We start from the raw sequence: 27,129 nt of genomic DNA on the forward strand, positions 1-27,129 counted from the left end.
TATCATTTGTCATAAAAATAAGAATAAAAATTAAAATAAGACATGACTTAAAGGTCTTAGATACCAAGTCATAAAATCCCTTTAAAAAAAATATGACGCTGCACGATTAAATTTTTAGTTTAGATAGTTTTAAAGCCTTTCCAGAAATAAGGTCCGAATCCGTGACTACGAATACAGTGATTATAAGTTACATCTGCGGTGACGAAATCATTGCGTGCAAAAGGTCAGAGCACAAGCACTTTCCCCTAGGTATTCCTTTGCTACTGCTGCTTCTACTTCTAGAACTCCACTCCAAGGTCTTTCACAGCGGCTTTACCTTGTCCTTCTTTATACAGGGTTTGACCTTTACGCTAGCCAGCGACCGAGCTACGAGCGTGGTAGTGCCAATATAGGCTCGTCTGCCACTATTGGCAATTTAAAAATATCTGTCTGTAGTAGGAGTATCTTTACATGATTTCTAACTTAACGCCCTAGTTTAGGTCCCGAATTATACCTTTGTTACAATACAGGTGTCATTGAGATTTCAATCTTATGTGTTAAGGTGTTAGTGGCATTCACGATAATAATATGGTGTCTATCCGGACACCTTACATCAGGATCAAACATTTTAAATACAATTTACTTGTCTTATTTTGCACTAGTTAAATTTCTTTTTTAATTGAAAAATAATACAGATACAGAATTAGGTTAAGATAAAAAAAAATTGACCTACAATTTTTAATGGCAGAAAAATAGCTCTGAAGCTATTATTCCTTTCCTCAGCGAAAAAACCGAATCACCTCCCAATTTTTTGCCCAATAATTAAGATCGCATGAACGATTCTGTTCTCTGGATAATTTGATGAATTGTGACGACGAGAACAATACTTCCCAGTTTTATTTTATATTTGAAAAGAACCTTCTGTTCGCTGTTGACATTAGATGAAGGCAAAAAAATCATTACCTTTAAGAAAGGGGTTTGTTTTTCGAGTTTATTGAATAAATCTTTTAACAGAGATGTTATCTTAAGGAATACTTTAGATTTGATTAAAAACTCGTTTACAGGTTAGCTTTATTCACGTTTTAATTAAGTGTTTCGGAAATTTGTTATTCTTTAGAAAATTTTGGTTAGGGACCAAAATTAACTGCGAAATGAGAATCCGTTGTGGCAGAATAGTGTGGTGCTTGAGAACGGGCAATAGCGTTCTCTGAATATCATACTAGCATAATGTGATCGCCAAGCTATACTTACTAGTGTTGGAATGTATTGGAAGTCTGTACGGGTAGGTACCACCATCCCGGCTATTTCAGCCGTGAAGCATTCGGATACTCCTTTTTAAATATTGGACTCCTGCTATATGTACAATAAAATAGAAACGGTCATGTCATGTAGCATAGTGTCTGATGTCTATGGACTCATACATATAACCGTTTAAAAGCATGTGTAGATATATATTGGCTCCAGTAACCACACATCTCACCTGGTTGGCTGTGAGCTCGTCCACAAATCTAATCAATAAAAAATAACGTGTGGCACTCGGGAACTGCCGCGGTAAAGCTATTGCATAGCATTTTTTATCAACTTATGCAATTATAATTAGACAATGATAATTTAATATTAAAACAATAATAAAACAAGACCACGCTATATTAAACATTAAAAAGCAAAACCTTAACTGTCCCCTTCATACTCATAAGCTAGACCGCGCGAGAGAGAGATGGGCAGACTTTTCATGATGCGCATGCAGTGTGACGTCACGCCACGCGCTTATTCACAAACACTACACAAGCGCAACGTGTGAATGTGTTGAATGCGAGCTATATGGTAGGCGGAGTGAGGGGTGTTAGGTTTTTTTTTTCGTTACGGAATTTCATGATTCCGCTCTCAAGCCGCGCTCAAGGCTCGCGATAAAATCTATGCAATAGCTTAATAACGGACACAGTTTATATCCGTTTTATGTTAGTAAAGATGGAAAAGTCTAGATAATTTCACGGGAATTAATTTAATGACGCCAGTTTTGATTTCAGGATTACAGCTAGTGCATTCGGAATGTATTTACCAGAGCATTTTATTGAGCAACGCCTCGCCTTTTATATTCGTTCAGAAGTGGCAGTAAAAAGAATTTAATGTTTAGAATACAGCTCTGCTTCAATTGGAGTTTATCCTCGAGTTAATCTGCTCTGCTACAGTTCATAGGCTCAGATGGATTTGCGATGTCCTTAGTTTTTTTTTAAATCAGAATTGCACCATACTGAATACAATGCGATTCTGGATAATAGTATAGCATCATAATAGGGGTCATGATCTCTAGACATAATGTACGCGGTTTGAGGTACATACATAACACCGTGTGATAAAAATCAAACCCGCAAAATTATAATTTGCGTAATTACTGGTAGGGAACCTCTTGTGAGTCCGAACGGATAGGTACCACCTTACCTATTTCAGCCATGAAGCAGTAATGCGTTTCGGTTTGAAGGGCGGGGTACCCGTTGTAACTATACTGAGACCTTAGAACTTATATCTCAAGGTGGGTGGAGGCAATTAGGCTATAGATGAATCACTATAATTCACCATAAGATAGTCTTAATTGTAATCAAATAGAAGGCTTAAAGCGGACTATGGTGATTTTTAAAATGAGAGGTTTAACGATAATAGCTGAAGTATTTCCACCATTTTTCGAACGCAAACAATTCAAATCACAAAATTGGAAATCAATCAATCAATCAATCAATTTGTCAAATCGAAACCCTACAGAACAGACTTCCGTGACGGAGTGCAATCCACTTAAATGTCTTTGGCTTCTGACTCAAATGACACTCGTCAAGGCTTTGAGATGTGAGTTCAGAGATAACGAACTAAATGAAGCGAACGCTACCTTGTTTGAGGTACCTTAACTTTGTTCTAACATTCTAGGCTTGTATTTGTTTGCTATATCGCATAGACGCTATTAATGCTATGTTTTGGTTTTAGCAATTACTATAGCTGCGTTTTTATTGATCTGTAATTTAATCACAGATTGCATAAAATAATGAACACTAGCTGACCCGGCAGACTTCGTAGTGCCTCAATAGATAAATAAAAGATGTAAACTTTTGTATAAAATAAACTTAAAACAAACAAAAGAAATCCGTCCGACGGGGGACACGTCAAAGGGAAAACAAAATTGTTATTTTTATTTAATTTCGAGTATTTTCATATTTATCTACCTTTTAAACCTTCTCTGGACTTCCACAAATAATTCAAGACCAAAATTAGCCAAATCGGTCCAGCCGTTCTCGAGTTTTAGCGAGACTAACGAACAACAATTAATTTTTATGGATATAAATGAATATTTTGAACAACGGTTTAGCAGACTTTTTGGCGATTATACCAGAAATGAAGTAATGTGAGTTGTTTTATTTTCTTGTTTCAGATTTAAACATAGAAATTATAGTTTACTAAGGGCTTAGTATCCGCGAAAGTGCACAAGTGGTTTATTTCTCGGACTCATCCCAATAGTCCACTAGAGTTTAAAATAAATAGTCACTAAAGTAAATTTCCACAATTTTCAAATTCCAAATTAACTACACCTCTATCCGCACCACTTTTTTTTCAAACAACAGTGTGACGCTGTACTGAACAAAATAATAAAAATGCTTAGGCGTGAATACTTTTCGAGCCGTTATTTTTATGCACAGGACCATCATGAAAAACTGAACTCTAACGAATCTGGACTCTAGTGGACTCATCATTGACTGAGAGAGAAAGTGATTAGTGATATCAGATTTCTATTTAATTTTTTTAGTGTCCTTGTAGGCAGATGGGTATACGGCCCACCTGATGGTGAGTGGCTACCGTCGCCCATGGACGTCAGCAATGTCAGAGGCAGAGCCAAGCCACTGGCTACCGTTAAGTACTCTCCATACCGATACTGATCAGATACTGATAAAACAGCGAATCACGGCCACAGTGCTAGTTGAATTCCACTTTAATGCATCAGGTCACAATTCAGGACGTGCCAATGTTGGTAGCATTGAGACCTATTTAATGCGTCGGCAGCTTCGGTGGTGCGGTCATGTATCACGCACGGCGGAGGAAAGAGTGGCGATGCGCATCTTCTTCTCTGAACTGCAGGACGGCAAGCGAAAGCATAGCGGACAGCTCCTGCGGTACAAGGATGTCGTGAAACGACACATGAAGAGATGTGACATAGAGCCCTCTCAATGGGAGCGCTTGGCAGCACAGCGACCAGAATGGCGCAGGATGGTGAACAGCAAAGTACGCGAGTTTGAGGATCAACGTAGAGCTGCCCTTGATTATAAATGCGACCAGTTGAAGGCCCGCCCACCTGCTACCATAACCTATAATTATAAGAACGGCGTGCTCACGTGCCCTCAATGCGCAAGGAGTTTTGCCGCGAAGATAAGCTATATAAGCCATCTTTGAGCGCACGAGCGCCAAATCGACGGATAGGAGTCAAACTGGTCGCCATGGCCGAAATCGGTCGGAAGAATCATTTCAGGTATGGTTTTTGTTTGATTTTTAATTATATCCCGATTTCTGAACCACAAGTCTGACCCGTTCCATCCTATAAAATACTCCACTTTTTTTTATTGCTTAGATGGGTGGACGAGCTCACAGCCCACCTGGTGTTAAGTGGTTACTGTAGCCCATAGACATCTACAATGTAAATGCGCTACCCACCTTTAGATATAAGTTCTAAGGTCTCAGTATAGTTACAACGGCTGCCTCGCCCTTCAAGCCGAAACGCATTACTGCTTCACGGCAGTAATAGGCAGGGTGGTGATACCTAATAAACGATATAATATTTTTAAAAATTACAATGTTCCCGCTAGCTTACTCTTATAATGTAACTTAAAAAAAAAAAAACATTCTGATATCCGGAAATGTCCACGAGGCTTTCCGCTACATGATCGCGAGCTTTAGGATTTTACGCAAACCGTAAAATTTCCACGTTAAGCCTGGAAACGGGTCGGTTTAGTTGTAAAATTTATCCGGCAAGACGTAACTCGGATGTGTGCCGGTAAAGATCTTAGTGTACTTCATCTTTAGTCGTTTTCCCACTTAGGAACGTTACTATACAAGCTAAGACCTCTGGTGCTGATGATGAATTCCTTGCCTACGTTTTATCTACATACATATCGGTATTGCTGTACCCTAACTTGAGGCTTAAGATGGAGTCACAATTAAAATGTATTACGGGAGTACACATACATCAAAAACTTAAATACTGCCACCCGCCTTGAGACAAGAGTTCCAAGTCTATGGTATAACGGCTGACCGACCCTTTAAATCAAAATTTATTAGTACTTCAGGATAAAAATATCCGGGGTGGTACTTACCCGCGAAGGCTCACAGAATACTCTACTAATAGTCGTAGCACATATGTACACGGGTTTGATATTCATTACTACTGTATTATCTTTGAAATCGGAATATGCGCTGTTTTGCGGCAGAAACTGGCGGATAATGGTGCCTTATCCATATGACTACAAATTATTGTAAATATTAGTTATAACTCAGGTCAAAACTGATAACAATGAACTTTTATTTTTAATTTTTATTGCTTAAATGTTTGGAGGAGCTCACGGCCCACCTGGTCTTAAATGGTTACCGGAGTCCATAGACATCTTCAATGTAAATGCCGCCACCTACCTTAAGATGTGAGTTCTAAGGTCTCAGTTTTTATAGTACAATGGCTGCCCCACCTTTCGAACCGACACGCATTACCTACTGCTTCACGACTAAAATAGGCAGGGTGGTGGTACCTACCCGTATGGACTTACAAGACGTCCTACCACCAGTAATTACGCAAATTATAATTTTGCGGGTTTGATTTTATTACAAAATGTTATTCCTTCACTGTGGAAGTCAATCGTGAAAATTTATTAAGCACGTATTTCATTAGAAAATTTAGTACCTGCCGGCGAGATTCGAACACCGGTACATCGCAAAATACAAATGCACCGGACGTCTTATCCTTTAGGCCACAACGACAGCAAAAAAACGAACTAGGAAACATTTAACGTCAAACCCCTAAAACGTTTCCTTAAAAATGTCTTCATAAAACGGAAAACACTCCAACGTATCCCCTTCAATAAATAAAGCACATTAACTATTAAATACTGAAAGGAACAATATTTTTCCATTCTCAAGACAAGACAACAGACGTCTAACATGCGAGCGACTGAAATATCACGAGAAACGATAGTTCCCGAGGCGTAACAGATGCTACAAGCTTCGCAGTTCGCATCGCTTCAAAACGTTCTCACACAAAAGGATTCCGTGCTCCTTGTACCCGCGCTGCCCCCAGCAGAATCGTTTATTTTACCTCGAAACCGGTTAAAACTCGCATTTTATCGAAAGACACACACGCTCACGAAAGCTTTTCACGATAATGAAACAACATTGGACGATTAATAAAATCCGCCATATTTTTTAATTTTCTATTACCGTTATAGAACAGGCTTAGGGCTTGTTCGTGTTAGCATCTTGCCGATTACTCTTCCAAACATCATACGATATGGTTGGAATATTTTCTGTACTGCTATAGGACAGGCTTAAGGCCTGTTTGAGCTAGCATCTTGCCGATTACTCTTCCAAACGTCATAGGATATGGTTGGAATATTTTATTTACTGCTATAGGACAGGCTTAAGGCCTGTTTGAGCTAGCATCTTGCCGATTACACTTCCAAACATCACAGGATATGGTTGGAATATTTTCTGTTACCGTTATAGGACAGGCTATATACAGCTCGAGCTGGCATCTTGCCGATTTCTCTCACACAAATATCATAAGATTTGATTGGAAGAGTGATCGAGTCGTCAATGTAAAATTAATTGAAGCTTCGGCTTAATCTCTCGAGACTGTTGACCCTTATCAAACGAAACGCAATATAGCATGCTCTTCGGTTTCCGCGAATAGTAGACAAAATTGTAACTACTTTAACCGTTTAGTCTCGGAAACAATATAATAAAAACAAAAAAGTGCTTAGTGCGAGTTTTTTAACTTCTCGATCGCGTAAAAGTTAACTCAAATTTGTATGGACGTTGTAACAGCGCCCCTAGCGGCAAACGAAGAAAGCTTTTACGAACGAAAGAAAACTTTTATGCAATCGAGAAGTTAAAAAAAAAGATGTGTGGTGTCGTGGGACACCGGATAGGAACGAAGCTCCTTATTTTAAAAATATTAATTTTAAGTTCTATTCGAGGTGTAAAGAAAATAAAACTGGAGGTTTCGCAACAACCCACGGTCATTCGGTAACGTGCGAACTTATTGTGGTACACTTCATTCACGGTTGTTTGCATAAGAGTTAGTGTATTGCGCAAACGAACACTCCGAGATCGTGGTCAATGAATGAAAAAAAATATGTTATTTTTTGTACGTTATTACAAAGTTAAGTCGTACACTGTGTGCATTACTAATAAAAATCTTACGTTACGGACGTTTTTTCCCGGTTAGGGTATCCCTCCGCATCGTCCCATAAGGAACTTCGTTCCAAAAGGAGAGATTAAATCGTAAAAGTAGTTTTATTTGTAAAACACAATAAACCTATTGACTACAACAAAGCTTAAGGCTGTGAATAACCCGGGATGGAAGTACCAAGCAAACCTTCTCTAGATACTCATAAAGATTTATGAACTAATGCGATCGCGGCGGCGTAAACAACATTACAACAACTTCATTACAATAAAATAACACACGTACGTAATCCCGTAAATTATACGGGGAAAAAGAGAAAAATATGAGGAATTTTTCAAACAGCAAAAACTCTGGAGAGAACATTCTTAAGCTTATTATTCGATGTTGATGTGTTTTGTGAAAGTTAAGTGATATATCATTTTGGGAGTTACACGAGATAACTTCGGTCACAGAAGTTAGATGAAGATTATGTTAATCTTGTTATTACTTGTGAGTATTGTGTTTGTACTTACTAATAAATACAACAACTTCTTAGACCAAATATATCGGAGACGCCATTGTTACAATGGCGTACTAATGATTGATTCCTTGAATTATAAATTACGATTAGTTTTAGCACAAAATTACATTAGATAATAATTCGTCTTAATCGTTCCCCTGGTACTGGATTGTGGCTCCGTAATACTCTGTCAATAGTTATATAGTCCATTTGGCACAAATTCGGCTTGGCGAAGTGCGAAGTTGACAAGTATATCCAGTTTTTACTGGTCCTTTTTTATCCATTTATATCCATTTTTACTGGTGGTAGGACCTTTTGTGAGTCCGCACGGGTAGGTACGATTACCACCACCCTGCCTATTTCTGCCGTTAAGCAGTAATGCGTTTCGGTTTGAAAAGTGGGGCAGCCATTGTAACTATACTGAGACCTTAGAACTTATATCTCAAGATGGGTGGCGCATTTACGTTGTAAATGTCTACGGGCTCCAGTAACCATTTAACACCAGGTAGGCTGTGAACTCGTTCACCCGTCTAAGCAATAAGAAAAAAGAATTAGGTGGTATATCTGATCCCTCCAATGCACTAGGCTTCAACCTAATGATCTATTCCCCTCTACTTTTCCTGTCATAAGCTGCCTGGTTCTTCTGGCAATGAACTAAAAATTACATGCTTTGGGCAGACTTAAGACAGGAGTTAAAGGTCTTGTATTTGTAATACCTTCAGAACAAGGACATTTGTGTGATGCCAGTGTGTGGTATCTGAAGTAATTGATATAATAAAGACCACACTTTTGACTTACACTAGCTTAAGACATATAGTGTGTACTTGAATCTCACCACTCACCTAAGACACGGCGTAAGAATCTTAATCATATTATTGAGCGTCTGTCCGTCACATTTAACCGGATTCCGTAACTGCTTTGTGGCAGAAATGGGGTGTGGGGTAAGTGAGTACCGGCTTATCTCCGCGAATCAGTCGTGCGTGTCAATGTGAGCAGTACAATCGTTCTGCAGTCGAAGATGGAACCGGATATGAAGTGGAAGTCGCTATCACTGTATTATCATATTCGTTTTGAGCACCGAAGACGGCCTTTGATTTTAATGAAGGGTTTGTTAGGGCTTAAGAACTTTATTAATATTCAGTGTTGGTGTACTAAGTCCCCTACTGTTTACACATTTTAAATTAAATTCGTTTTGAATTTACTTTTGAAAACTAAATAAAGGATACATCTGATGCCCAAATCATCGTAATTATGAGCAGAGCGATGAGAACAGAGCGAGTAATCGCCATTTTCCTCAGGGCCATTTCCCTCAAATTGAGCCCGTGAGCTTACCAACCAGTCTGTGAGTAGCTGGGAATCCCCTTAGGTCACCAGCGATTAGGTAGAGGAAAAAGTAATTGTTCGATCTTCGATTCTTAAAGCAATGAATTCGGATCTTATCTATCGACTTTTGCTACCGGCAATAGCGATCATAACAAAAGAGCGTTTTCTATACACAAAAATATTGATGACAAAAATAAATTAATGTGTGAAGATTAATATTTGACTACAACGAGATACTTAATTGTATATTCAACAAGGAAACCTTTACAAACGTATTTCAAAGGAAATCGTGTATTCGACAATTAATGTTTTTTTCATTAAGTACATGAAAAGTAATGAGATTCAATAAATAATAAAAATATCCTAAGGATTTATTTATTCGAGTTATGAATCGGTCCCAGGATGAAATCAGAACGTGGATGGCCTATTGTAATATTTTTATTAAATCTGTTTTGTTGTCTCACATAAATGAAAACGGGGGATTTTCCCCGAGGCAGAGGGAAAAATTACTTTTTTTTTTCCGTTTCTAAGACTATTATGACATAAAACTTGGGATGGAAGTTAAGCGGCATCTGACCGATTTATTTACGGGGAAATTTAATAATTTGAACGAGGAAAGGATTTAAACGTGTTTTCTTTTTGGTTTCATATTATTGCATAATTTTCTTATTCATGAATTATTTTCGAAAAGGCTACTTATAAGTTTTCATGATTTTTATTTAGAGAAAACTAGATAATGACCGGGCTCTGCTCGTTTTTTTTTTTCCAATAGATGTCGGGAAGAGTTGATTATTGAAAACACGAATAAAACAACATTTTCTGAAAATAAATCGTAGCTAGATCGATTTATCGCTCCCGAAATTCCCTGTATACTAAATTTTATGAAAATCGTTGGAGCTGTTTCCGAGATTCAATTTATAAAGGTATATATTAATATACAAGAATTGCTCGGTTAAAGGTATAAAGATTGGGTGTTCAGTTATCTGTGGTTCGCCAAAATAAATATAAAAAAACTTTTCTAATACTAATTTGCACTTACTTTATAGGCTAGGCTTTATTGCATTAGTCATCAGACAAGCGTACGGGCCACTCATCATCAAGTGGTTCCCATCGCTCATGGATATGAGCAATAGCTGAGACCAATAGCTTAACCTCGTTAGCACTATTGAAGGTTGACAACGATACCGCCAATTCCATCTTAAGTGGCCAATTTTTCTCAGAGAACAGTAATGCTCAGGGTACACCTAAGCCGGTGCATGCATATGAACATGACACTGGAAAATAGGGAGAGGCATTGACTAGTATTATATGCTAGTGTTACGATACGATTATTTACTGGTAAGACCCGTATTGTAAAAGGCGAGTATCCATCACTATCCAACCTTTTTATGTCGCAAAGCAGTCGTCCGTTTCGGCTTAGCTGATAACACCGGGTGGATTCTGAAAAATACTGTTTCCCTTATGGACAAAAAGCAGACGACAGGGTGATCTAAAATTCCTTAGAGTACAGTTTTTTTTTATAGCTTGAGGTATGTTTAAAATGAAACTTATTAAAGGCGAAATAGCCCTTTTTTATTTACTCAAATTTTGGCTGTAACGACATACAGATCGACACTACTGCACGTTTTAATCTCGCACTCGGAGCATTTAAATTAAGCAAATAAACTGCCCGTTCACAATTTAAAATTAAAACGTTAAAAAGCAATTAAGCGTGCTGAAAATTATCAGTGAACCGAAACAGTGGTAATCCACGAAACAGCATAGCTTTGCAATGCCGCTGCAGAATGTTTGGTCCAAGACATGCTATTGAAGCGTTTTGTATAAAGGGGTTCATATAAAACTTTTTTTTTGATTGCCCTTATAGGCAGACGAGCATACGGCGCACCTAATGGTGAGTGGTTACCGTCGCCCATGGACTTCAGCAATGCCAGGGGCAGAGCCAAGCCGCTGCCTACAAAAAACTATACAAAATATACTGAGACCTTAGAACTTCTATCTCAAAGTAGGTGGCGCATTTACGTTGTAGATGTCTATGGGCTTCAGTAACCACTTAACACCAGGTGGGCTGTGAGCTCGTCCACCCATCTAAGCAATAAAAAGAAAAAAAACTAGCTGGCCCGGCAAACGTTATTTTGCCATATAAATTATTTCTAGGAAAGATAAATTTTAATAACCTAGACACCGACTGCAATGCCATCTTCCGGGCTGATTTGTAAATCTAAACCATTCTCGAATCCACCTCAAGGTACACAGAAATTTTGATTAAAATCGGTCCAGACGTTTAGGAGGGAGTTTAGTGACAAACACACGCACAGAAGAAATATATACTTATATATAAAATTATATATTTATAAAGATTGGAATCGTTTGTGGAGCATTGTGCGTACATAGTTTTGATGGTGGTAGAAAGTAGTGTAAGCCTGCAGGAATAAACCAATCTGATGATAATCACTGCAGAACAATCATCAGCCAAGTTTGAAGGATATCGTAGCATTTATAATGGAAACAAACGTCATATGTGGCGGGATTCACATTTGACTTTGAGATATAAACTGTTAACCATTTAATACCAGTTTGAACCTGAATTAATGTATTACCTACATCAAACATGTAAATAAACAATTGGCTATCGCTGCTGTAACAGACATTAGTGTAGCTTACTGACCTTGCTACTAGCATCAGCCAAAACTTAGTAAAGTAGCGTATATTGCACACTTAAACAAAAACACAGATAGATTAATTATATCGATCTATTCCGTTGTACTGTACAAACTGGGACCTTAGAATTCATGTCTCAAGGTGGCTGGTGGCATTTACGTTGTGAATGTCTATGGGCTCCGGTAACCACTCAACATCAGGTGGGCCATGAGCTCGTCCACAAAACTAAGCAGTAAAAAAGGCAACTCTAGCTTTGCGCTTTGTATTTTACCAAAGAAACCCCAGATTTCAAATGAACGCTTAATTGGCATTTTTTGTTGTACAAAATCAGTTGAGGCGAACATTACAAGAAAACCACAATCACAAAGACACATCAAACGCACCACAATATGCTCGGGTAAGAAACGATGTTCGTCAACAAAATAACGGAACCTTAATTCGAAGTAAACGTAGTATTTTCTTAGGTTTTAGTGAGCTGCAGACGTAATTAAAACTTTTACGTCTTAATCTCACGTGTCATTTGAAGGCTTTGGACGTTTCTAATATTTACAATTTTCTTGATCTTGCAAGACTCAGGATCATAATCGACAAATCGTCAATTTATTTTAGTGTAAAACATTACGTTATGTGTGAACGGCAATAGAAAAATAAAACTTCTCGATATAAAATTTTCGAAAACAACTCTATAACAGAATAAGACTTAATTAAATTGAAAATAATAGTAAATTTCAAATGAGTCTGGTGTCGATTTATAATATTATATCTTCTTAATAATAATCGGAAAACAATACGTTGCCTTCATGAAATAGTCTTTGGTTTGTAAATAAATCAAAATTTAAATAAATTTAAGTAAAGTTAGCATCGGGAAATTCTACATCGAATATTCATCACCTTTTGTGAGTCCGCACGGGTAAGTACCAGCACCCTGCCTATTTCTGCCGTGAAGCATTAATGCGTTTCGGTTTGAAGGGTGGGGCAGCCGTTGTAACTATACTTGAGACCTTAGAGCTTATATCTCAAGGTGGGTGACAGCATTTGCGTTGAAGATGTTTATGGGCTCCAGTAACCCCTTGACACCAGGTGACTGTGAGCTCCTCCACCCATCTAAGTAATAAAAAAAAATGTAGGCAACAATTAACTTCAGCTGCTACAATATTCGCTTGACTCATCATCTCTTTCATTCCGTAGAATAGTCATGTTCGATATTTTTCTGATAGTTTTGAAAACTGATAGTTTTGAAAACTGATAGTTTTGAAAACTGATAGTTTTCGAACATGACTATAATTATTTTCACTTGGAATCCGGTCACATTATTTTTGGCGTATATGGACCCCGGTTGACGAATTGAAAGCTCGTCTACTGATAAAATAAAAAATAAAATTGATTCTAATCCTCATCCTTACATCTTGTCCTTTTAAAAGCATCAAAGTAAATAATTTCCTTACAACGAGAAATCACACAGGAAAACATATTAAATCTTGAAATTACATATTCTGGCAAGGGCCAGTGGGTGAGCAAAAACGCCTTATTTGAAAAGCGAAAGGTCAAATGTCCTGAGGTTGAATAAATTGGATACCAGATTGGACTTGTCAATCAATCTTACTTTTCTTAACGAAAAACTGCGGATTAAGGTTTTTGTATTTTTGGGAAATTCTACGGATGCAAGTCTTTTCTTTTTTTTTCCTACCTAAGCTGGTTGCCTTAAGAGGCTATTCCAGCGTAACCTTAACTAGTAGGTGAGCTCACGGGGCTCGAACCTGACGACGTCGCTAACACGAACCCTAGCAAGAGCCGTGCTTCGCAGATTCTACCACCGGATCGGAAACGCGACCCACTGAGAAGATCCGGCGAGAAACTCAGTGGGCTGTGTCTGAGGGTTAATTTACTCGTCGAGCCCTTCGTCGCAAGCGACGGGTTCGACGAGAACGGTGACCGGTGCTTGAAGTACCTAAAAGCACCGTTAGTGGATCGGGAGGATCCGAAATGACGTGTTTTGGGCGATGTCGACTGCTTTCCATTCTTTCCGCAGGATCAGGAATGTAGTTAGCGGCGGCCACGATGAGAGGATTCTCGTGTCGTGCCGCTTTATCGAAGTGGATGCAAGTCAAAGTTTTTGGTTAAATGATACGGCTGAGGCTAAGAGTAAACAAAGCCACATTCGCACACGTTTTGTATAGTACTTTTATTGAACCCCACTCTGTATTCTGATCGCTAAAATATGTGTATGTTGGTAATTTTTTAACATTTTTGACAACCAATTTCTCTGAGTAAAATATTAATTTATTTCTATAAAATCGCTATAAACTACAACTTAAGCCGACGAAGAATTTAATCCAGCTCTTATTACGAAGCAAAACAGCGTGGAGCGTTTCATAACTACAAATCAGTACCGAACATTGAATATTAAGGTCCGTATTACTTAAAGCATAGAGGTTATGATTGCTTAGCCAAAGCATACATAGAAGATTTCAATGCTCGCATCAGAGCTGCCGTTATCGACCAGTAGTGATGTGATTTCATCTTGCACTTATGCTCATGGCCAAAATAGTATTATACGTACTAATTAGACAAGTTGACGTTTAGATTCGCAGTTTACTGCTATTCTGAAGCATCTGCAAACGTAAGTAGTATTTATTGTACGATGCGTTCAAGAGAACTCCTAAGTTTCTCTTTCTCTCTGTTATGTCGTGAATACCATGGATGATTATTGCGTTCAGTCCATTTGATTGTCTCCCATCGCCACTAATTTACAATTCTTACTTACAGTCTTGATTATTCTTCTTTTCTCCACCTTATCCTAATAGGTGGGATCAGCACAGCGAATATTTCTATTCCATTCTCTTCTATCAGCCGTCATCTCAACACTCACTTCTCTCTTTCTCTCATATCGTCATTCACACACTCCATCCATGTCTTCTTCGGTCGACCGCTTCTCCCGCTACCTTGCACTACCATTTCCATACATGTCCTAGTCACATGCATCTTCTCTCTACTCTTCACATCTTCTCTCTGTAAAGTTTTGATTATTAACTATATATTTTTGCACCGTGCATTCTCTATGCTTAGTGTATTCATATCATTAATATAAAAACTGAACTAGTTTGCGCCACACCACGCCCAGATAAAAAAAATAATGAAAATATTTTTTGCTTGACATTAACAAACAAAAAATCCACAAATTTCTATCTAATGAATTACTGTTGAATTTTGCTTTATATTCTATATTTTTATTCTATATTTCTTTCAAATTCCCGACACCATAAATGAAAAATTTAGTTAATAGACCTACCTAAAATATTGCACATGGCTTATCTAACTTGACAATATTGACGGCTAATGTAGTCTAGTGTACATTGTAGTGAGACAAGTCTGTAGAAAATGGGAACTGAAATTAAATGAGATGTTATAGATTCTTTGCTAACTTACTACCGAACCCTAAAACTCTTATCTTCACTTGAAATTCAAAGCTATTTCGATATGAATGAAACTTATATCCAAGATATTCAAAATACTATTCTTCATTTCCCGACGGCAGCGAAATGTCGAAGAATGTATTTTTTTTTTCAAAAATCCGGAGACGTTATAGCATTTTATTCTTATTGGCTATATTTTTAATTCAAGCTTAAATCGAGACGTTTCCAGCGGAGTGTCCAAGATGCGAATATTTCTTGAGTCCTTTCGTTCGATCTGTCACACCGTTTCGGAATATTTCGAAAGACGATTGAAACATTTTAACGCACCATCGAAATGAATTTTGTAACAAGCAGTAAGCTCTATTCCAAACGTTCATCTAGGAATTCACTTTAACTGAATGCAATGAAAAGGAAATGAATATGTAAGGAAGTTATGTGCCTTCTTTTATAAAATAAGAAATATTTCAACTGTCTCAATAAGTTGTGGACGATAAGTAAAATATTCTAATAAATTGATAAAAATTGTTTCTTCTATTATCACATATGTATGTATTGTCATTATTTATTATAGCGAATCTAATAGTTTAGCATCGATTAATTGCATATTTAGCAACAAAGAGCTTTGTATTTAACTTTTTTCAGAGACCTTCAATCTTTGTGAAACAAAGTACTCACAAATCTTGATTATGACATACTGCTAATTCTTTAAATCTTTCCAACATCACATTCATCATGGTAACAGAAAACATTAATGAAATTGTTTCTTGTACTTGCATCAATAAAATAATATAATATGTTTTAAAAACAATGGAATACTCAACCAAACCAGACCGGATCAAAATACAAAATCAACTACAACAAGTCAAATGTTACGCAGCGGTGTCAATATTCCACTATCCAACAGACCGGTTCAGAATGATGGCAAGCCGTAAATTCTAATTCCTTTTAAGCGAAATAATTTTCATAATTTTCAGATACTAACAGAAAATATGTATTCGTCGTTGCTTTCACAGTGACTTTTGAAGCGTGTTCTCGTATAATCTACTCTTAAAAGGGGCGATTCAAAGGGAAATTCTTCGCACCGAGATGTGATGACTTTTGCTTGGTCGAATTCCTAAAATGAGGTATAATCGAGAAACCCAGAATTTAAGATGTATTTGGTTTGTTATTTCTGTGAGAAGCCAACACCCGTGAACGTCAGTGGGAAGATGTCTTACGGGCTGTGGTTAGCTACGGCTGTGTGGTTAGGTGATTGAAGTTCTTCTTAACCCTTTTTTGTTCATGACGCGGTTTATGTTATAAATTACTAGGCGCAGGTTACAGTGCTAACCGTGTTGGGAATAAAAAATAAAGATACCTGTTTTTAATTTAAATAAATACAAGAAAATTAAATACGAATTCAACTTATGGAGTCCCTATAAATTTGAGAATGAAATATATCCCCATAGATCACTGCAAGTGAACACTAAGCACAAACCTAGCGCTCGACAACCCAAGAAGAGAAATAAAGATTTAAGCAATTCACTTAAAAATTTAATGTCTGCAAGCAGACCCCAAAACCGTGTAATTACCACATATTTATTGGTTTAAGAAATATGTTACAGAACAATTATACCATAAGGCATATTAATTAATATGGACTAAGTCGTTATTTATATAGATAGATGAAATTTCGCGCGACAAAAGCTTTCGATACCGGTCTTTAAAATTTTATTTTTAATTATTGTACTTTAGTTTAAGTATGTAATTAGTTATGTCGATTAAAAAGAATTACATATTATTTAGAAACAAAACCTCACTCTGTCGGTTCTTATTAAGGCTATGCTAAGCTTTATTTGGAACTGCTCGTAGATACCGCATTGACTTTAACACTGAGTATTTTGCGTTGCAATTGAAATAATTTATTTTGAATTTATATTTTCTGTTCGTGTCTCAAGCGCCTGTAGCCTAACAGATAAAACTAATGACGAACGAGCGATACGACTATACGAAGGCTTGAATCAGATATCAGGTGCAAGATAATTATCGCCGATAACTTTCAAGCGCGTGATCTCAAATAACTTGTGCACGATAACACCCTGCAATTATAGCATGCTTACTGAAGTATTTTGGAAGTCTACAAGTGCCATACCACCGATTTCTGCTTTTTTATTTTATTTTATTGCTTACTAGCGACCTGCCCTCGCTTCGCTTCGGAAACTGTAATTTATTATTGATTTCTCCACTATTTAATGGATGTTATTATACCTTCCTCTTCAATCACTCTATCTATTAAAAAAATCCGTTGCGTAGTTTTAAAGATTTAAGCATACATAGGGATATAGGGACAGAGAAAGCGACTTTGTTTTATACTATGTAGTGAAGTGGGTGGACGAGCTCACAGCACACCTGGTGTTAAGTGGTTACTGGAGCCCATAGACATCTACGACGTAAATGCGCCACCCGCCTTGAGATATAAGTTCTAAGGTCTCAAGTATAGCGTAGCGGTTCAAAAGCTAAAACAGCCTTGGCAGTCAATTCAGCTCCTCGTCTATACAAAAAAAAGCTTTAAATAACCTTAAGCCTATTTTTTAAGTTAAATCCTGATACAAATTCATTTTCGCATCCAGAATATCTCTCATAGTTTATTTACAAAGGTAATATTTTGTTTAGTTATATAAATTCGACGCCATACCTAATCTGTGTTACTACGACTCATCAGCCATTTCAATTCGTATTTTATTGAATCCGAATTGCTGTATCAAGTACCTCGAAACCTCAGAATAATTGAGAAGGATGTAATTTCAGTTCGCACTAAAGATAAACGTGAAACAAAATTTCGGCCTATCTCAGGATTTAGTTCTTGTCGGCTTCCGACCGTGGAACAAAGCAGGCAAACTATTATAGCCCCCATTTTCAATTGTCTTACATGCGAAGTGCAGGTTCATTTGTTCCACATCTTCCGAGGGTGGTTTGTTCTCGGATTGTGTGATAAGATTTTAGTTTCTAACCATGACAAACGTATTAATGTTACATTACTTATAGTCAAACACGAATAACAATTCATTGTCATAATTGATTATTTTATTTTAATAGACAGCTGTCTTGGATATTTTGGATATTTTCAAGCTAAAAGAGGATATTAGGAGGGTCATTAGTTATACAAAGTAAAGGCGATTGCATGCAGCAGAGATGCGAATGTTGCGATGGATGTGTGGAGTAACGAGAATAGATAGAATACGGAATGAATATGTTAGAAGAAATCTGAAAGAGGCACCTGTGACAGAGAAGTTGAGAAGTGCGCGTTTGGGATGGTATGGACATGTGATGAGACGAAATAAAAATAACGTTGGTAAGAGAGTGTTAACTATGAATATGGAAGAATATAGAGGAAAAGATAGACCTAAGAAGAAATGGATAGATTGCGTGAAAGACGATACGGGTAAAAGGGGAGTGAGCAAAGAAATGGTATATGATAGAGGAGTATGGAAGGAGAAAACATGTTGCGTTGACCCCAAGTGACTGGGAGAAGGGCAGGAAAATGATGAGCTGAGCTATACTACCTTTGTTGAATGATTTAAAGCCAGCTATTTATATAATATGAACGAATTTCTCAACACCTCAAAGAGTATTCTCCAAGCAATAAACAAAAGCAATAAGACGCACGAGATATTCAGCTGCAGCACACAATTCTCCTTAAAATTTTATTATTACTGCACACCTACGTAATATACCCAGTGCTTTGAACTGAGAGCAAGGAGAGAATTAAATTTAGCTGGCTTAAACACGATGACGTCACAGCAAAAGGAATACAGCCGAGCTCTTGTGCGAACCGGAAGTTACTGGTAACAACCGGTCTCGACTAGTTTTAACCGGAACCAGCTGCTGCTTTGTTTCAGTCTGAAAAGTGCAGACTTTTTTGTGAAGCGAGATTGTGTTGTTAAGTATGGAATGAAAAAAAAAACAAGGTGCCGATAATTTCCACTTTTTAGTAAGCTGTTATTATATTTATCAGTGGATGTTTAGCAACCTCTATAGACTGAAAAAGTAGGTAGTTATTACCCATAACTACGTACATACATAACAGTTATATATCCTATCTCCTGGAAATATCAGTGAAGCCCGATATAAAGCTTTTATAAGAATTTCCAGGCCGGTATTGGTGAGGCAGTGGTGACTTTGCGTGCCGAAGAAGCTTACACAGCGCTGAAAGTTTAATTAATTTCAACCTGATCATCAACGCGAAGCTTAATTAATTAAACGTAGGTAAATTTACGCCCTAAAACCCATTACGTAATACGTTTTTCCAATTTTATCAAAAACAAAGGTCCGTTTAATCCTAAGTCCATCTAACAGCCATTACAATTTCCAGTTATTCATCCGATGTAAGCCCGTGAAAGCCTACACGATGTAACGAGCCAACTGTTACAAGCATTTTTAGGGTACCGCGCCGATAATAGTCAATCGAAGCTACCACGATATTCAAATGTCGACGAAAAACATCTTAGACGTTGCGAAAACTGTAAAGTATTCGGAACGATTGTGGTAACAATATAAATGAAATCCGAGATTATATCGTAAAAGTCGTTGAATGGTCTATGATTGGCAATAATCGAAAATATCACGAAATGGCTAATAGGACACTAATAACTGTTTTATTGGTGCACGTACATATATGTAAGTAGCTGTAACATACGTAACAACATTAGGCCATAAAACCTCCTAAAGGAGACGCGTGTGTGAAACCGATTAGCGCAGGACCACCTGACGACGATATTAAACTCGGAACTTTCAACTCGATACGATATCGATTTTTTATCGATGCTCACAATTTTTGTAAATATGTTACTCATATTTTTTTTTATTGTCTAGATGTGTGGACGAGCTCACAGCCCACCTGGTGTTAAGTGGTTACTGGAACCCATAGACATCTACAGCGTAAGTGCCCCACACACCTTGAGATATAAGTTCTAAGGTCTCAGTATAGTTACAACGGCTGCCCCACCCTTCAAACCGAAACGCATTACTGCTTCACTTCAGAAATAGGCAGGGTGGTGGTACCCATACGCGCAGACTCACAAGAGGTCCTACCACTAGTAATCACGCAAATTATAATTTTGTGGGTTTCATTTTTATTACACGATGTTATTCCTTCACCATGGAAGTCAATCGTGAATATTTGTGGAGTACATATTTCATTAGAAAATTGGTACCCGCCTGAGATTCAAACACCATTGTATCGCTCAATACGAATGCACCGGACATCTTATCCGTTAGGCCACGATGACTTCTATAAAAGGACCATATTTAAAAGGACCAAAATAAAACCTAATAATTCAAACGATTTTTACTAAGCTGAATGGACATGTTCTGGCTTATCGTTCTGTTATAATATCATATTGTAATGACTATAAGAGAAATTTATGTCTCCTAAGAACGTAAAGTCCAGATAAATGAGATACCATGAAATTAAATAATGGACAAAGTTTATATGTACAGTGTTTGCCAATAGTCAGAGTTAAACAAGATATTTTTATATTTTATTTCAAATGTGTTTTTGTAGATTTTTTTCGTCGATAATTTATATTTCTAAAATGACTCACCTGATTTTCGTTTCCACCTGATGTTGCGAGCCCGGTTTCTGTATCTGAAACAATAGGTGACGCTGAATTAATTACTCAAAACCTTAATGTTTCAAATAGAGTAGTTGCTTATAGCTGATAGACTTGATGAAAAAGGCACTTACCATAACTCACGAACAGAACTCAGACCCGAAGTTGGACACTTTTTAATGAACTAAAACTTCTCAATCAAAAACAAAATGAAAGTATTCTATTCTGACTCAGCATACAAGGAAAAAATATACATAGCTTATATTTAAAAAAAATCCACTGTTTGCCTTTTATGTACTTCCTCTCCTCCTTGCATTGTGTTCCTCAGTGCTGAGGGTCGTGACCTTTGCTGAGAACTTGGACTATGTTACTTCCTGTCCTCAGCCTATAGTTGTATAAAGATTAATTGTGTAAATCAGATTGAGTAGTTTGGTGCTTTAGGGCAGACTTACGTTCCGGCTCGTATTAAAGTACCCAACAGAATCCACAGACAACGAGACATGAATGATCTGCATTACCGTCTCTTTGTACTGGTGTGGTCTCATCTGGTATACAAGTTCTCAATAGAAACATTCAGAGTAAAGCTATGCCAGTCTCCAAAAATTACAAAAGACACCCATCACAACATTTCCTCAAATTAAGTGACGGAACCCTCGAAACAAGAAAGAAATAGTCGCTTTGTTATTTTTTTGCCGAGAGCATTGCCAACATCATTAAAGCCACGGTAATTATGGAGGCGATTCCTCGTTTTATTATTTGTTTTGGCAACCGAATGCAGTCTGCAAGTAGGCTCATTGTTGTAGGAGCAAGGAAATTTGTATTTGTTTTATGACTTTATTTTCCTTTTTTTTTAATAAGGGTTTATTTATTTTTCAAGCTGTTTATCTATGCCGAAGTATTGTATTGATTTAACCTCATTTTGTAAAAGAGAAACTTTCTTCAAATTTCTAGTAAATAATTGTTTTTTTTAGTTAAATATGGTTTGGTAGCCTAAGAAGTTATTCCAGCTACGTCCGGACGGGTAGATGAGCTCACAGGCTCAATCTGAGAGAATTTGCTAACATTAGCCCTAGCAAGAGCAGTGTTTCGCAGAATCTACCACCGGATCGCAATCACGACCCACTGAGAAGATCCGGCGAAACTCAGTGGTCTGTGTCTATAGGTATAGTTCTCTCGTCGAAAAAAGTTGTCTTGACTGTTTTTGCCGAGAAGCAATGGTGCTTGATTGGAATGATGAGATAACCGTTATCAAGTTCAATAATTTGTATTTCTACCCAAAGGCACATTGCAGGATATTAAGTTGTAAAATGTTTTGTTAAAAAAAAATTCTAGCGATGTTAAATGTACAGAGCGCTCACGAATGCTCACTGTTAGCACATATTCCAGACTGACTCAGAAACATACGCTAATTCAAATTGACATAAAGTTAAACAATAGATTACGAAACGTAATTCAAAATGAGCCATTTAAACAAATTGATAGGCTGAAACTCTTTCGTAACAACCCTAAAGACGATAAAGCTGGTCTACACAAACCAGACTTCTCGCAGCCGACTAGATTATCACGAATAGTATTATAAAATAATGGATATTACAGAAGTGTAGTACATAAATATGACTGTAAGCTTTGAATGTCTTGTTGTGTAATAAGATCTCACGGTTCACAAAGATTTTCAGTGGTTACTGATACCCATGGACATCACCTTGTGAATGCTGCATTTGAACGGTAGGCTAGAGTCTCGATAGAAGAATAATTAAGAGTTTTTGGAATAAGGTCGTATGTATAGCAAAATCCATTTATAGCTGTAAGCGTGTTATGGTCAATATTTAAAAATAATACGATAAGTATACGATTTAAATTCAAACACTATTGTACATATGTTACCAAATTCGGTCTTGTCCGGACATCAAGCTCCACGATGCCCTCTACGACTCCAAGGATCGCAGCAGATGGAGACCAATCTTACAAGAGAGATTAATGCAGCGGGGGAGTCATGACCCTCAGTGTTGAGGAGAACGACGCAAGGAGGAGGATTGGAGCGCTCGCTAAAAGTGCACCGGGCGTTTATACTAGAGCATATTTGAGCATTTCCTTTGAGCGGTCGAGAAGATGCTTGAAAATCAATGTTATTTTACTTTGTTAGGTACTAACATGTTATATTTCAGCACAAAATATTTCAAGTAGCACATACATACATCAATTTCACACTAAATGCTAACACAATTACAATACAATTACAGGTACCCACTGCATGCATTGGTGATATAAGCAGTTTATTCTATGGTTCTAAAAATATAACATTAATAATATACATTATTACATTTACTACCATTCAAAATTGTCGTATTCTAATAACGCCCATTGTGTGTAACCAGCCTTAGCCGATTCTGTTGAACCGCAAGCGAAATTACGTTACAGCAACCCAAAGTATAAACAAACATAAATAATGCCATAAGTTTGTTTGAAATTAAAACTGTAAGGGAACTTGAGGATTCAGAGGTTGAGTTGCGACACTCCGTGACCGCCGCGGTTCCGAAGTTCGTCTCTTGAAATTTTTAATTGCGAGAAAAATTAATATTGTTTTTTTTTGTGAATAAAAATCGCGTATTAAAAGTTGTTTCAGTATGTACCGCCAAATCCTGCAAGTACAACATTCTTATGTGAGGAATGTCGACCTTTACGATAATCTAAATTTAGAACATATACGTATCTTAACGTAGCGTCAGAACGCTGCTTCGATAAAGCGGCGCGACACGGTAACCCTCTTATCGTTGCTGCCGCTAATTACATATCCGACTCAGGCGACGGGAAACATAAAGCTGCCGTCGCCCGAATCTTGTCTGTCGGATTCGCCAGAACCACTCTCGGTACTTTTTACTTTTAAGCTCTTCAAGCACTGGTTACCGTCCTCGTCGAAGAGTTCGACGAGCGTTAGTTCGCTGCTTGACAACTGCTGATTGACAATTAGATCTCATATCTCAAGGTGCGAGACAATTTCGTGATGCCGTGATGGCGAAGGTAGATTACGTCAGCAAACTAAATCAATTTTTACTGGTGGTAAGACCTCTTCTGAGTACGCGTGGGTGCGTACCACCACCCTGTCTATTTCTGCCGTGAAGCAGTAATGCGTTTCGGTTCGAAGGGTGGAGTAGCCGTTGTAAATATACTGAGACCGTAGAACTTATGTCTCGAGTTGGGTGGCGCATTTACGTCGTAGATGTCAATGGACCCCAGTAACCACTTAACACCAGGTCGGCTGTGAGATCGTCCACCCATCTAAGCAATAAAAAAAAAAAAAAAAAACGGATTATTGTATGCCTTTAAAAAGCCTTAGTAACAAGAATCATATAATTTTGATATCCTGAAATGATTTTACAAGACACGACATGAGTGTGTGCGAGCTAAGTACATTTCGCTCAGAGCGTGTTCGCTTGAAAAGTCAGAATAATGTCAGACGAACGTCAAATTTGCGAGGGTAATTGGTAAATGTAAACATTACAGCGAAACGCACGATTTATTTAGCAGTCTACCTATACATAGAGTTAAGTTATTAGGTTGCCCGGGAATTTTTGGAAATGATATTGCGCTAAAGGCAGTGCCTATGGCGATTTCAAATTATTTTGGACACAGTCATCGGCCTCAACTTATACTTCAGCTTCATATTCATATTTAATGATATACGTAAAACATTTCATCTAAAAGTCTATTTACTCTTAACATCATCTATACTTCTATACCAATATTATAAGGGGGAAAGATTTGTTTGTTTGTTTGTATTGAATGGACTCCGAAACTACTGAACCGATTTGAAAAGTTATTTCACTGTTTGGAAGCTACATTATTCCCGAGTGACATAGGGATATATACTTTTTAAAATTAGGGATCCTTACTAAAACTACAATAATGTAGCCCGAGGTCTAAAAAAATTACCTAAAATATTCTTTACATCACGTGCCCTGCGGAAATTATTGATGATAGAATAAACTAATGAACTACGACTTTGTAGAACACATTATTATTTACAAAAAGTGTCGCGACAGCATATGTCTAACTATTATAGTCATGCCACAATAAGTGTTCTTTTATTTAAAAAAATATAAAACAACCTCAAATATCTATAAAAAGAGAAAAAATAGGAAATATTTTGACGATATTTTAATCAAGAACAAAATATTTATTTAAATTTTATGCAGCTCGTTTTGAGATACATTTTCTATTATTCCTAAACTATTTTAAGATATAGTTAACTAATTTAATAACTTTGATCTAGACAATCAAATACACTTTGTAAATTCTGTTCAATTTGACAGCGCTCTAACTGCGAAAAGAATAAAAATTCCTTAAGACCCTATCCAGAGCTTAACATATTTTTATTGGCATACACGAACAGATTAGCTTTCGGCATATCTGTTAATATTCAACTCTGCAATTAGCACTGCCAATTATAATACAGTGAATTTTCAAATACATTGAAATAACCACTATTCGATTCACGAATTCAAATGTTTTTAGGCTTACGAAAAGCTAATAGTTATACCCTACCATAAAAATTAAGTGTTATTTTAGTAAAAAATATACTATTAGTACGACAATATATAAATTGTATATAAATTTTTCATTCATGAAGATGCAATTGCATCATTTTGTATGAACTTAAAATATGAAAGCACCGACGTGCCTATCAAATAATTTACAGTCTTCAGAAAACAATTACATTAAAGCTTACGATATGGTTCAAAGCAAACGCATCTTCACACGACCAATCAATCCGAAACTCTGATCCCTAATAAATACGGCATTATACTAATCTCATTAAACGAGACCCGAAGGCCAAGTTACTTTGGTCGATAAGAGGGCTTTAATGACAGTACGGGAAAGCATGTTTTGGTCCAATTTAGAATCTGCGATGCGGTTAAATTATTTACGAGACGAGTTCTGATATAATATACTTTATTAAGCGAACAGATGTGGATTCTGGGAAATTAATGTTGTTTTAATATACATACATACAGCCTGGTAGTTCGTATTGGATATATACTTATATACTCTCTGAATAATTGAAGTAGTCGTGGCCTACGCGATAAGACATCCGGTGCATTCGTGTTGAAGCGATGCACCGGCGTTCGAATCTCAGGCGGGTACCAATTTTTCTAATGAAATACGTACTCAACAAATGTTCACGATTGACTTCCACGGTGAAGGAATAACATCTTGTAATAAAAATGAAACCCGCAAAATTATAATTTGCGTAATTACTGGTGGTAGGACCTCTTGTGAGTCCGCACGGATAGGTACCACCACCCTGCCAATTTCTGCCGTGAAGCAGTAATGCATTTCGGTTTGAATGGTGGGGCAGCCGTTGTAACTATACTGAGACCCTTATCACTTATATCTCAAGGTGGGTGGCGCATTTACGTTGTAGATGTCTATGGGCTCCAGTAACCACTTAACACCAGGTGGGCTGTGAGCTCGTCCAACCATCTAAGCAATAAATATCTAAGCTATATATATATATATACGATATATATATTGACCTTTTTCAATCAAAACTTTCTTATGCTACTGTCCAGGAATATTAAGTGTTGAACGTTGTAACGTTGAACCAAAACAGCTTAGACTTGAATCTTTAAATTATTGTCCTTTACCCTTATAATCCAAACATGAAAACCTAAAAGTTTCACGAGCGTGCTTTCGAAAGGTCTATATTGACTTTAGAAAGCTAAGTATTAGCTTTGTGTTTGTTTACACGTAAATACTACATTTGATTTAGTAAATTGAAAACGTGGCTTTCGTGAGAGCTCTCAGGCTAAATTACGAAAGTTCTCTGGGCCACAACAACATTACTTCACTATGTAAAGGCTTAACAGATGAAGCGAATTAATTTATTTCTTACTTCATGTAAGAAATAGATCATGAGAGAATATGAAATAGATCAAGCTGTGGTACGTCTAATAGTACAAAATAAAGAAAGAGAGTGGTCTTATGGACACCCGATTGGCACTGAGTTCCTTTTGTTATTTAAATCTTTTTTTTATGTAAAATAATTATTAAACGTATAATAATTATTTTAATATAATAATAAATAAAACGTATAATAAAGTTGACATTGCAGATAATTTTCTGGTATATTAGTGACATAAAATATATCACTTTATTATTATTTATTATAAAATGATCGCTGACGATCGCTGGAGCAAACGGGTTCTCGAGTGGAGACCGCGCAGCGGAAGACGTAACGTG

The 27,129-nt window shown here is 37.1% G+C and overlaps 1 protein-coding gene across 2 annotated transcripts in view; it reads right to left on the reverse strand.

Annotated features, from left to right (window-relative positions):
* Nucleotides 1-27,129, reverse strand: part of Con (leucine rich repeat protein connectin) — a 298,451-nt gene that overhangs the window by 180,594 nt on the left and 90,728 nt on the right. For both annotated transcript variants that reach the window (XM_028173115.2, XM_089734586.1), the window contains exon 2: nucleotides 20,881-20,924. The gene's annotated coding sequence lies outside the window, so the exon portion shown is untranslated. The remainder of the gene's footprint in view (nucleotides 1-20,880; nucleotides 20,925-27,129) is intronic.

This window comes from Bombyx mandarina, chromosome 18, assembly GCF_030267445.1.
Source record: "Bombyx mandarina strain Sakado chromosome 18, ASM3026744v2".
NCBI lineage: Eukaryota > Metazoa > Arthropoda > Insecta > Lepidoptera > Bombycidae > Bombyx > Bombyx mandarina.